We start from the raw sequence: 10,548 nt of genomic DNA, 5'->3' as shown, positions 1-10,548 counted from the left end.
CTCAGATATCCGAGTGTAATCGAATGCAGCATCGGCTTCTGCGCTATGAGCATCATGTTAGCAAAGGTAGGAGAGCCAAGCACGAAAGACAGCACCACAGAAAACAGTTTTTCGGCGAAAGATTAACAGTTTAACATAGCTGGACTGGCCATCGAGCATGGCGGAGCTTCCACGGCGGCTAGCAGGTGGATGAGGGAAGGGTAGGCAGGAGGAGGAGAGACCCGAGGCAGCCGCCAGTCCGAGTGTCAGGTGAACTGAACTTCAGGTAAGAAGTTATGACCTGCAGTTTATCTGGGTCAGATATAAACCAAGTTTAGGTAGAGTTTATTTTCGTTGTGCTGACTTTTTACAGTCAGTTACAATAACTCTTACTGCGTACTAGCTAGCATGACAGAGTTTATATACAGCTGGGTGGGTGCTGTGTTGTTACTGATGTTGAACTTTATTTTATTCATAAGGTTAGTTTGTAGAGTTGCCAACGGCTCCTTAAAAAATGGAATGGTCCCTCATTCAGAGAAAATATTACAGGTTTTGTATTGAGCTGAGAAGAGACGCATATTGTCCCGTACTTAAGCTAGAATGAAAAAGACACAAAGCTGGAGTTATTCTGTGTCTTTACCCTGCACAGCTGCCTCTTCTTCTCTCATTCTTCCCCCCTCCCTCTCCTGTTGCTACTTCAATCATGAAACTGATCAATGATCAGCTGATCGGCTTTTCTCTTTTGTTTGTTTATCGCCCACTTTGCGCCAGAAAGAGGAAACCAGCAGATGTCGCGCTAAACAACAGCATGTTTAATATTAATTTCTAGTATCAGCTGATGTTTGCTGGAGCCACAGCTGTAAAAGCTGCTGGTCATGATGTCGGTTTGTATATCTGGTGAGAGGGAAACATGCAGATGAAACCAGGAGATGTCCTTACTGAATCATCAGAGCTGAACAGGTGATGGAGAAACAGGTTTACCTTTTAGGTGACATGAATGAGTTGAAGGGAAGTTATGAACTGTTTCTGAGAGACAAATAACATCAGGATCCTTTTCTACGTAGCTGACAGCTGGTAACTGTGCAGGGGCGGGTCTAGCAAAGTTATGCCAGGGGGGCAGGTAGGGCATTAACAGGGAAAGGGGGGCACAAAGAAATACTTTTCTTACTTATTCTCATTTAAAATATCTAGCTTTTATTAAATAATTATCTGAATCTTGCGAACAAAGTTTTTATCTGACGTAAAATTGATAGAAATCATACATATACCAACAAGACAGTGTACATCACTGTCACAACAGCGTTTGTTTTCATTCAAAGGCTTTATGGCTTTAATACCTGGTGGGCCGGTCTCTGGTCAAAATGCCCAATTTTTTGTCCCAGTCCAGCCCTGCAGGTTAATACTGGCAGTGTCACCATGCCAGCTGACTGTATTTCATCATCAGCCAGTGTTGTTCTTTATACATCAATATTACCAACGTTTACCATAAGGCAGCATAGAAAGTATTTACTTGCTTTCAGGTTTTATTCAAATGTTAGTCTTTTCATTTGTTTCCCCACTTTTTTCCTGTTTCATAATCAAACACCAGTTTGTGAGAAGATTATCTGCCTATTAAAAAAAGAAGATAAAGTTTTGCATTGGCTAATTTGCCAATTGTATGTTAAAAATGTTTGTATTTTAATATTCCAAAATGTTTGTGCCCAAAACATATGTGCCCTATATGTCAGTAAAAATATTATGCAAATATTGCTGTCCTTGAATGCTGAATAAACACTGACAAAGCACTGATTGTATCTCTTGTACTTCATCAACGCAGTATCTAAAAACTTTGCACCATAGTGGTTAAAACCTCATTCTAATAAGAGTCAAAAGCAAATTCAGTTATTAGGTTTACAGGGTTATTGAATGATGGTTAGCGGTTGGTGGAATTTTTTTAACATTATCTGCCAATTACATCTGCCACCCTTCTCCAAATCTATGCCCCTACCTGGCCCCCCCAACAAAAATTTTCTAGACACGCCACTGTTTGTGTTAAACTAATCCTAAAATAATAATGGTATTTCTAACCACTGATATGCCACAACTTAATCCTTTCAACAGCTACTGAAAGTTAGGGGACCTAGCTTCTATCCGATATTTATATAGAGATCCTCCAGCTTCAAACTGTATTACCCTTTGTGAGATTATTATATTATCTTATGCCACGTTATACCCCTAATTAAAGATTGCAGTTTTAGTCTGCATTATTCTCCTGAATTAGAAGAAGGTGATAACTATTACATTTGTTAAATTGATTTGCATTATCCGATACTGTTGAATGTGTAACACTGTTTCTTGACATTTCATACTGCTGAATCATGAAGAGAATGTTGGGTGCAGAAGGCCTTGTTGTTCTGATAGTAGAAGAGACAGACCACATTCCATACCACCACCTTGTTGGGAACAGAAAAACAAGGAGCCAAGGTCATAAGTTAGGCGCTGTGTGAGAGAAAGAATGTGAATGTTTAGGCTTTTACGACTAGGTGGGGGCCACTAGAGGCTATAAGAGCTTGAGTAACCCTCCACCAGTTTGAGATTTGCTGTGACCCTCTGCATGCAGGTTTCCCCATCCGGATGGTTTGTGCTCATAAGTGTTGAATTATATGGAAATAAATAATTGTTGATTGAGCATTTATACACCGAGTATTGTCCTTCCTTCAGCCCAAAGATCAAAAGAATTGGGAGATTTTAACAACTTGGTGCCGTGACCCGGATCTTTGGTGTGCTGAGGAAGGGCAGATTTGGCCTGTGGTGAGATCGTGAGGCGAGGCGAACAGAGGGCCGGTCCAAAAACAGAAAGGTAAGCACAGCCTGTTGTATTATAAATACCAAATGTGCATATTGGGCTTTCCAAATTAATCTGTTCGCTGAGTTACACGTATTTTCACATTAAATTTGTCGGTGTCTGGTTTTCGGCACAAGATACTAACATCATAAGTTGAGGCTGAATTCCAGTGTGTCATAGGAACTGCCTCTAGCAAGAAACTAATAACATACTACGTTGAGTCTAGTTGCAGCCCACACGTTACCTTCCACATTTAACTTTGTCTATGACTGGCTTCTGTTGCAAGAAACGGGGAAAACTTCTAAGACGCGGCCAAAGTTTAGCATATGAAATAGAGGTGAAATAGAGTCTGGCTTGTGGTGCGCTTGCATTTCAAAGGTGAGCTCAGAGGTTTCTGTGTGTGTTTCTGCATGTGAGACACGCTCTTTGTGTGTTTCAGTGTGTGAAATATGAACATGGTGACAGTGACGGTTAATGTGTGAATAGGAGGACACTAGAGCGGAGACACATTTTAGGATCCAAGGTTGATGCCTAGTGTACCTGTGGAAATTAATTTTGCCCTGGGGTTGGCTCCCCCACCGTGCGTACGGACCAGCGGCATCTGGAGGTCCAGGTTTATCACCTGAGAGCTGAGGGCCCTCAAACGATAACAGAATAACACTGAAACCACTGTGTAATCACGGGTTTACAGTTTACATTTATTCTGGACTACAGGGTGGGCCATTTATATGGATACACCGTAATAAAATGGGAATGGTTGGTGAAATTAAAGTCCTGTTTGTGGCACATTAGTATATGTGAGGGGGAAAACTCCTCAAGATGGTTGGTGACCATGGTGGCCATTTAGAAGTCGGCCATCTTGGATACAACTTTTGTTTTTTCAATAGGAAGAGGGCCATGTGACACATCAAACTTATTGGTAATGTCACAAGAAAAACAATGGTGTGCTTGGCTTCAACGTAACTTTATTCTTTCATGAGTTATTTTCAAGTTTCTGACCACTTAGAAAATGTGTTCAATGTGCTGCCCATTGTGTTGGATTGTCAATGCAACCCTCTTCTCCCACTCTTCACACACTGATAGCAACACCGCAGGAGAAATGCCAGCACAGGCATCCAGTATCCGTAGTTTCAGGTGCTGCACATCATCACATCTTCACACCATAGACAATTGCCTTCAGATGACCCCAAAGATAAAATTCTAAGGGGGTCAGATCGGGAGACCTTGGGGGCCATTCAACTGGCCCACGACGACCAATCCACTTTCCAAGAAACTGTTCATCTAGGAATGCTCGGACCTGGCACCCATAATGCGGTGGCGCACCATCTTGCTGAAAAAACTCAGGGAACGTGCCAGCTTCAGTGCATAAAGAGGGAAACACATCATCATGTAGCAATTTCAAATATCCAGTGGCCTTGAGGTTTCCATTGATGAAGAATGGACCCACTATCGTTGTACCCCATATACCACACCAAACCATCACTTTTGTTGTTCCAACAGTCTTGGAGGGATCCATCCAATGTGGGTTAGTGTCAGACCAATAGCGGTGGTTTTGTTTGTTAACTTCACCATTCACATAAAAGTTTGCCTCATCACTGAACAAAATCTTCTGCATGAACTGAGGGTCCTGTTCCAATTTTTGTTTTGCCCATTCTGCAAATTCCGTGCACCGATCTGGGTCATCCTCGTTGAGATGGTGCAATAGCTGAAGTTTGTAAGGGTTCCATTTGTGAGTAGCTAATATCCGCCGAGTGACATGCGGCGAGTGCTACGCTGTGGGCTCTTCCTGAATGAAGCTAGGACAGCCACTTATGTTCCTTCATTAGTGACAGTTTTCTTGCATCCACATTTTGGCAAATCCAACACTGAACCAGTTTCACGAAACTTAGCAAGCAGTTTGCTAACTGTAGCATGGGAGATGGGTGGTCTCGTAGGGTGTCTTGCATTGAAATCTGCTGCAATGACCCGGTTACTGCGTTCACCAGATATCAACACAATTTCGATCCGCTCCTCACATGTTAACCTCTTCGACATGTCAATGGCTGTGAACAAAGAGAAACTTGAAAATAACTGATGAAAGAATAAAGTTACGTTGAAACCAAGCACACCATTGTTTTTCTTGTGACATTACCAATAAGTTTGATGTATCACATGGCCCTCTTCCTATTGAAAAAACAAAAGTTGTATCCAAGATGGCCGACTTCTAAATGGCCACCATGGTCACCAACCATCTTGAGCAGTTTGCCCCCTCACATATACTAATGTGCCACAAACAGGACTTTAATATCACCAACCATTCCCATTTTATTACGGTGTATCCATATAAATGGCCCACCCTGTAGAACAAGACACATTTTGAGATCAAAGGTTGAGTTCTATATTAGTGAAAAATAAAAAAGGTTGAATTCCTCGTTTCAGTGGTTGAAATTGTTGTGTGCCTGTCTCCTGACGAGTGTGAAATTAAATAAAGAGGGAATTTGGAGCCACATAGAGATAGACGGGCTTAATTGGGTGTAATACTCTGTGGTGTAATAAAAAAATAATTAAAAAAAGAGAGAGAGGAGTGTGTTGGGAGACTGGCATGCAGTCTGCACTGTAAAGGTGGGCGTGTTGCCTGCTTATCTGTTTAACAGTGATGAAAATGATATTAAATAAATCTCTTAGTGTGTTAGTACAGGCGGCTACGGACCTGGACCAACTGCCCACCACAAGCACAGCGGCCGAAGCAAAATTATAGTAATGGGAACCACACCCCGCAAGAATCAGCAGCTGTGGAAGAGACAACAGCGAGGAGAGAATTAGAGGAGAAATTAAGAGAAGTTTTAACACATTAGGGCCGACAGACTTGTGGAGGTTGGGAAGGCGTCCGGAGCATCACAACAAAACGTGAAACAAAAACACACACAAGCAGAGAAATGTGAGAGAAAGGCTCCTTTTAAGGTAATGCCTTGTTTGAGAAAAAGTTAAAAATAACCCGCCTACAAATGCACACTCACGCAATGAAAAAACAGCGTACACACATGAACACGTGAAGATTTTCCGGCAAGATTGAAGCAGGGAAATTTAACATACACCTGTTGTTTTTAATGATGAAGTTTATCCATTTCTAACAAATAAACCCTCTGGGTTGCAGGACAACAATTTAACTTCAAAGAAAAAGAAAATAAAGAGACTGGTATGACCAACCAGTGATGAAACAACAAATTGAGTGGTTAAGAGTCAAATTGTGAGGTGTTTTCTGCTGATTGAACAACAAGTGATTGGAAAGAAATTTCTCTTTTGTGAGTTTAAACATGATCTTAAGAATTTGAACATGTGCATGTTGTCCTGTCAACTTGGTGGGTTATGAGTTAATTATATCGTGAGAAAGAGAATTAAAAAAAAAAAAGGGGGGGGGGGAGAGAAGGCTTCTCCCCTCTCTTTGTAACACAGCCAACACAACATCATTTTCCTGTTCGTACACTTCTGTTTGTTTTTGTTTTGTTTTGTTTTTGTTTTTTCTCTTTATGTTTAATTACAGGCTGCTTTGCCGGCCCTGGAAGCCGAGGCTGACCTGGACTCCTGCTCTCCCCTCTACCATCTTTGATGTGACCCTGACCAAACGCTGCAGCAGCTGCACCCACAACAACAACCTGAAAATGTCAACAGTGCTGCAGGAAAAGGATCTCATGCAACAGAGACGGAGGGCGTTAAACCCAAGGCCTGTTTCACTACACGGGGGAAATTTCCAGACAGCTTCAGCTGACAAAGGTGTGACGAGACACCCATTAAGCCCGAATGAAAAGTGAGGCCAAGCAACATAATGCTGACCTTGATAACTCTGCATTAACACTGTGCAGGGCAGTGATGGACCAACATGGATGATCGGGCAGCAAAAAGGGCGTGCCAGACACAGGAGGAGCAACTGAGGTCAAAAGGCACCTCAGAACGGACAAAACACAGAAGATGATGCAGGTTTCACCTGCGGTGAGCATGGACACTGGAGAAAAGGACTGCCTCAATTGGGGTCAGAACCAGGACGGACTGAACTTTGAACAGCAGCAGCAATGGTGGCAAACAGACTGAAAAGGAGGAGGGCAGGACCCCAGGGCATGCTTCAGGCCATGGTTTACCCAAGACACCAGAACAGGAAAGTGATGAACACACACACACACGTCTACACACACACACCGATTCAGAATGAAGTGAAATATACACATGAACACATGTGCACTCGTTGATTGAGTGAGAAATGACACACACACAGACACACACACACACACACACACACCTAAATCAAAATGCTGATTCACTGAGAAGTGATCCACACACATACACATGCACACGCTTGTGCAATGAAGAGTGATGCACACACACACACGCTGATGCAATGAAGAATGCTTTGCTAACAAATGCTTATGCTGATATGCAAAATGCTGCACACAAACATCCCAATACATAATTTTTATGAGGAGCCATTGATTACTTAGAATGTGTTTTATGTCACCCAGAGGGCATTTATGTAGATTTAAGGAACAAGGACTAAAATTGTCTGGTTATGAAAACAATGTCTGTGCGTGATGTCTGTTTATGGCTCAAGGCCTTGACTGAATCCTTTGCTGTGCTTCACACAGCCTGATAAGGAGCAGTGGTACAGAGTGAAAATGATGAACTAAGAGTCTAAGTTTTAAGTTGAAGTGCCGCATTTTCTGTGATTGAGATTTAATTCAAGGAGGAACAAAAGGTGTTACGGCACCTGAAGTTCTCATTCCCACACAATATTGTCCCAGGAGGAAGCAAAACTTTCCTCTGAATTTCTGGTTGATTTTTGGGTTTTGCTTAGCGCTAGCTTGATTTTATCAGTGAGCTTTGGGTTGTGTTCTTTCTCTAAGAGAGAGAGAGATGGTTTTATGCTTGGACATGTCTGCAACGGGTCCTAGTATGTGTTATTCTATTAGTATTTTATTGGTTACGCTTGTGTTTGCTTTTGTTACAGTGCACTGAGATAAGAAAATCGGAGAGGTGTGATCCACCGGTGGTGATATTTTGATATTTTGTGAGTTCATGATTTAACAATCAGCTCTTTAAACTAGAGATGGACTGATCCGATATTACGTATCGGTATCGGTCCGATACTGACCTAAATTACTGGATCGGATATCGGCGAAAAATAAAAAATGTAATCCGATCCATTAAATATCAAAAAAGCATCGCACAAAACTTGCAACACGGCATAACTCGGCTCATAACCGTAGCACATTGCAGCAGTATGTGTCACGTGATAGAGCGGCTGTGTGTATTTGTAGCCTCGCTACCAAACCAGCATTTCATCTCCGAGGAAGTTATCCCAGAGAGAAGTAAAGCAAGTGTGTAAGTTCATCTCTGAATGTTTGTAAAGCGTTCCCATGTTAAGCTTAACAACCGATATATGGAGTGACTGCCTCTCCCTCACCTTCCTGCCTCTACTTCAATCGTGAAACTGCTTAACGATCAGCTGATCGGCTTTTCTGTCGCGAGTCCGTCTCTCTTCTTTGTTTTTGGCCCACTTTGCACCAGAAAGAGGAAACCAGCGGCTGAACAACAGCAGCACGTTTAACCTTGATAAGCTGTTGTTAGAATTTATTTAATATTACTTTCTACACCAGGATCCTTTTCTACGTAGCTGACGGCTGGTAACTGTGCAGGGGCGGATCTAGCAAAGTGCAGCCAGGGGGGCCGATAGGGCATGAACAGGGAAAAGGGGGCACAAAGACATACTTTTCTTTCTTATTCTCATTTAAAATATGTAGCTTTTAATTAATAATTATCTGAATCTTACACCCAAAGTTTTAATCTGATGTAAAATGTATAGAAGTCCATTACTATATATAGTAACTCTTGAGTCTATATACCCTAGTAAGGTATAGTACTTTTTCCTTTGGGAAGGTACCATCTGTGAATTCTGCAATTCTGTTGAAGAAAGATGTTGAATCTATTTAATTATTCTTGAAAAATAATTTGTTTCTGTGCATTTTTTTTCACCCTGCATCAAATTAAAGTTGATTACATCGATTAAGCATCATGAGGTGGAGGGTGGGTGGTGGTTCCCTATTTTTTTTTTTTGCTGGGAGTTTGCAACCCTATTAGTTAGGTTGCTTAATATTTCTGCTAAGTACTCTTTAAAATACCAGAATAGGGAGGATGGAGTAGGTTTAAGTTAGGTTTTAAGTTAGGTAAGGTTTATTAGATTGATCAGTGTTGCTGAACTATGAAATATTTTGGGTGCAGTGTATTTTTTACATACAGGTATAACAGAATAGCTTTAGTGTTGTTGTTTATTTAAACTTGAGTATGAACTTATACAAAATGCAGCAAGATATTAAAAAAAAACAGTTTTATTGATTAAAAAACACACTATATCGGATTCATATCGGTATCGGCAGATATCCAAATTTATGATATCGGTATCGGTATCGGACATAAAAAAGTGGTATCGTGCCATCTCTACTTTAAACTAGGCCTGAAAAATTGAAATTTAAAGCGCTATGAAATATTCTTACTGTAAACATTCGCAGAGTGTGCTTCTCCATGATTATAATGGGCTTGGGAGAAATTCACTTATATGGGACACTGATCACATGAGAAGTCCTAAGTCTAAAAGGATTGCAGCGAGTCAATCCAGTCCAAAATCATAAGGAATTGTTTTCCTTAAAATGATGACGTCATCTTGCTGGTGATGGATGCTCGAATAGGTTGCGCGGGAGACTCCATTATCAACAACATCTGGTATGAATGTGTGTGAATGAATGCATGTGACTGGACTGTGATGGACTGACTTGATACTGAGACAAAGACTGCACGAACTTTAGGATTAGTAAATGCTGACAAACAATTCACCCAGCCGGCAAGAGAAGGGTGGATGCTTCGCTTTGTTTTGTTTTGTTTTTGCAGGAGCAGGAGGATAAGAGAGACTGGAGACTGAGACTGAGACGGAATCTCTCCTCCAAAGGGATAGCAGATGCAGGTTGGACCCTGCAAAGATGCATTCGTCTGAGTTGCGCTGGTGTGGCAGAGGCTCTGTAGCTGGTTACGGGGGTCTGAGAGACCACAGTGAGGTTGGTAGGTCTGGTGGCCATGTTGTTTGTGAAAAAAGGAGAAAACTTGTTTTTTTCTGAGAGAGAAAAAACAGTTAAATTTAAGTTGAAATGTTAGATTATTTATCCTGAGTGAGAGCCAGCCAGTGAACCTATCGTTGAGAAGGTAAATCCAAGCTGAGCGCGATTGGCTAGCCGGGGTGCGAGTGGAGCCGCCCCTTTGTTAAGTGATTGGCAGCGGGGCAGTGAGGGTTTACCTGGGAGGCGGAGTTGGTCTCCGGCGCAAAATTTCGAACGAGGTAAGCAGCATTCGGGGATGAGCCGGGGAGCAAACAAGAAGGAAAAATTGTGCGCTGGTTGCGGTTGCGGGCCGGTGCGGCTCGGAGCGAAGGGAGAACTTAGAGTTTGCGCTGAATTTGAGAGGGAGCTAGTAAGGGGGATTGTTTGAATTAAAAAAGACTAAGGGTTTTTTCAGGGTTTACCCTGTTATCGAATATAAGGTTTTGGGTATACGGGAATTCCCTACAAGTTATTCTAGGGGTTTTGGAGAAAAACGCGGAGGGTTTTTAAGGAGTTTAGCTAAGGATCGGGTGGGAGCCGCGGGGATCGCGAGTAAGAACTTAGAGTGTGGGCTGAATTTGAGAAAGAGCTAGTTTGGAGAAAAAAGACAGGATTTTTTTTTCAGGATTTCCG

At 42.0% G+C, this 10,548-nt stretch overlaps 1 long non-coding RNA gene across 1 annotated transcript; it reads left to right on the top strand.

Moving 5' to 3' along the window:
* The first annotated feature begins 2,700 nt into the window (after positions 1–2,700).
* Positions 2,701–7,000, top strand: LOC112843313 (uncharacterized). The gene is made up of 3 exons (XR_003215592.1): positions 2,701–2,818; positions 6,324–6,553; positions 6,643–7,000. It is a non-coding gene; the product is annotated as an uncharacterized LOC112843313 (long non-coding RNA).
* The last annotated feature ends 3,548 nt before the right edge of the window (positions 7,001–10,548 follow it).

The sequence above is a fragment of the Oreochromis niloticus genome, linkage group LG20 (assembly GCF_001858045.2).
Source record: "Oreochromis niloticus isolate F11D_XX linkage group LG20, O_niloticus_UMD_NMBU, whole genome shotgun sequence".
NCBI lineage: Eukaryota > Metazoa > Chordata > Actinopteri > Cichliformes > Cichlidae > Oreochromis > Oreochromis niloticus.
This window is presented reverse-complemented; position numbering and strand designations above follow the sequence as displayed.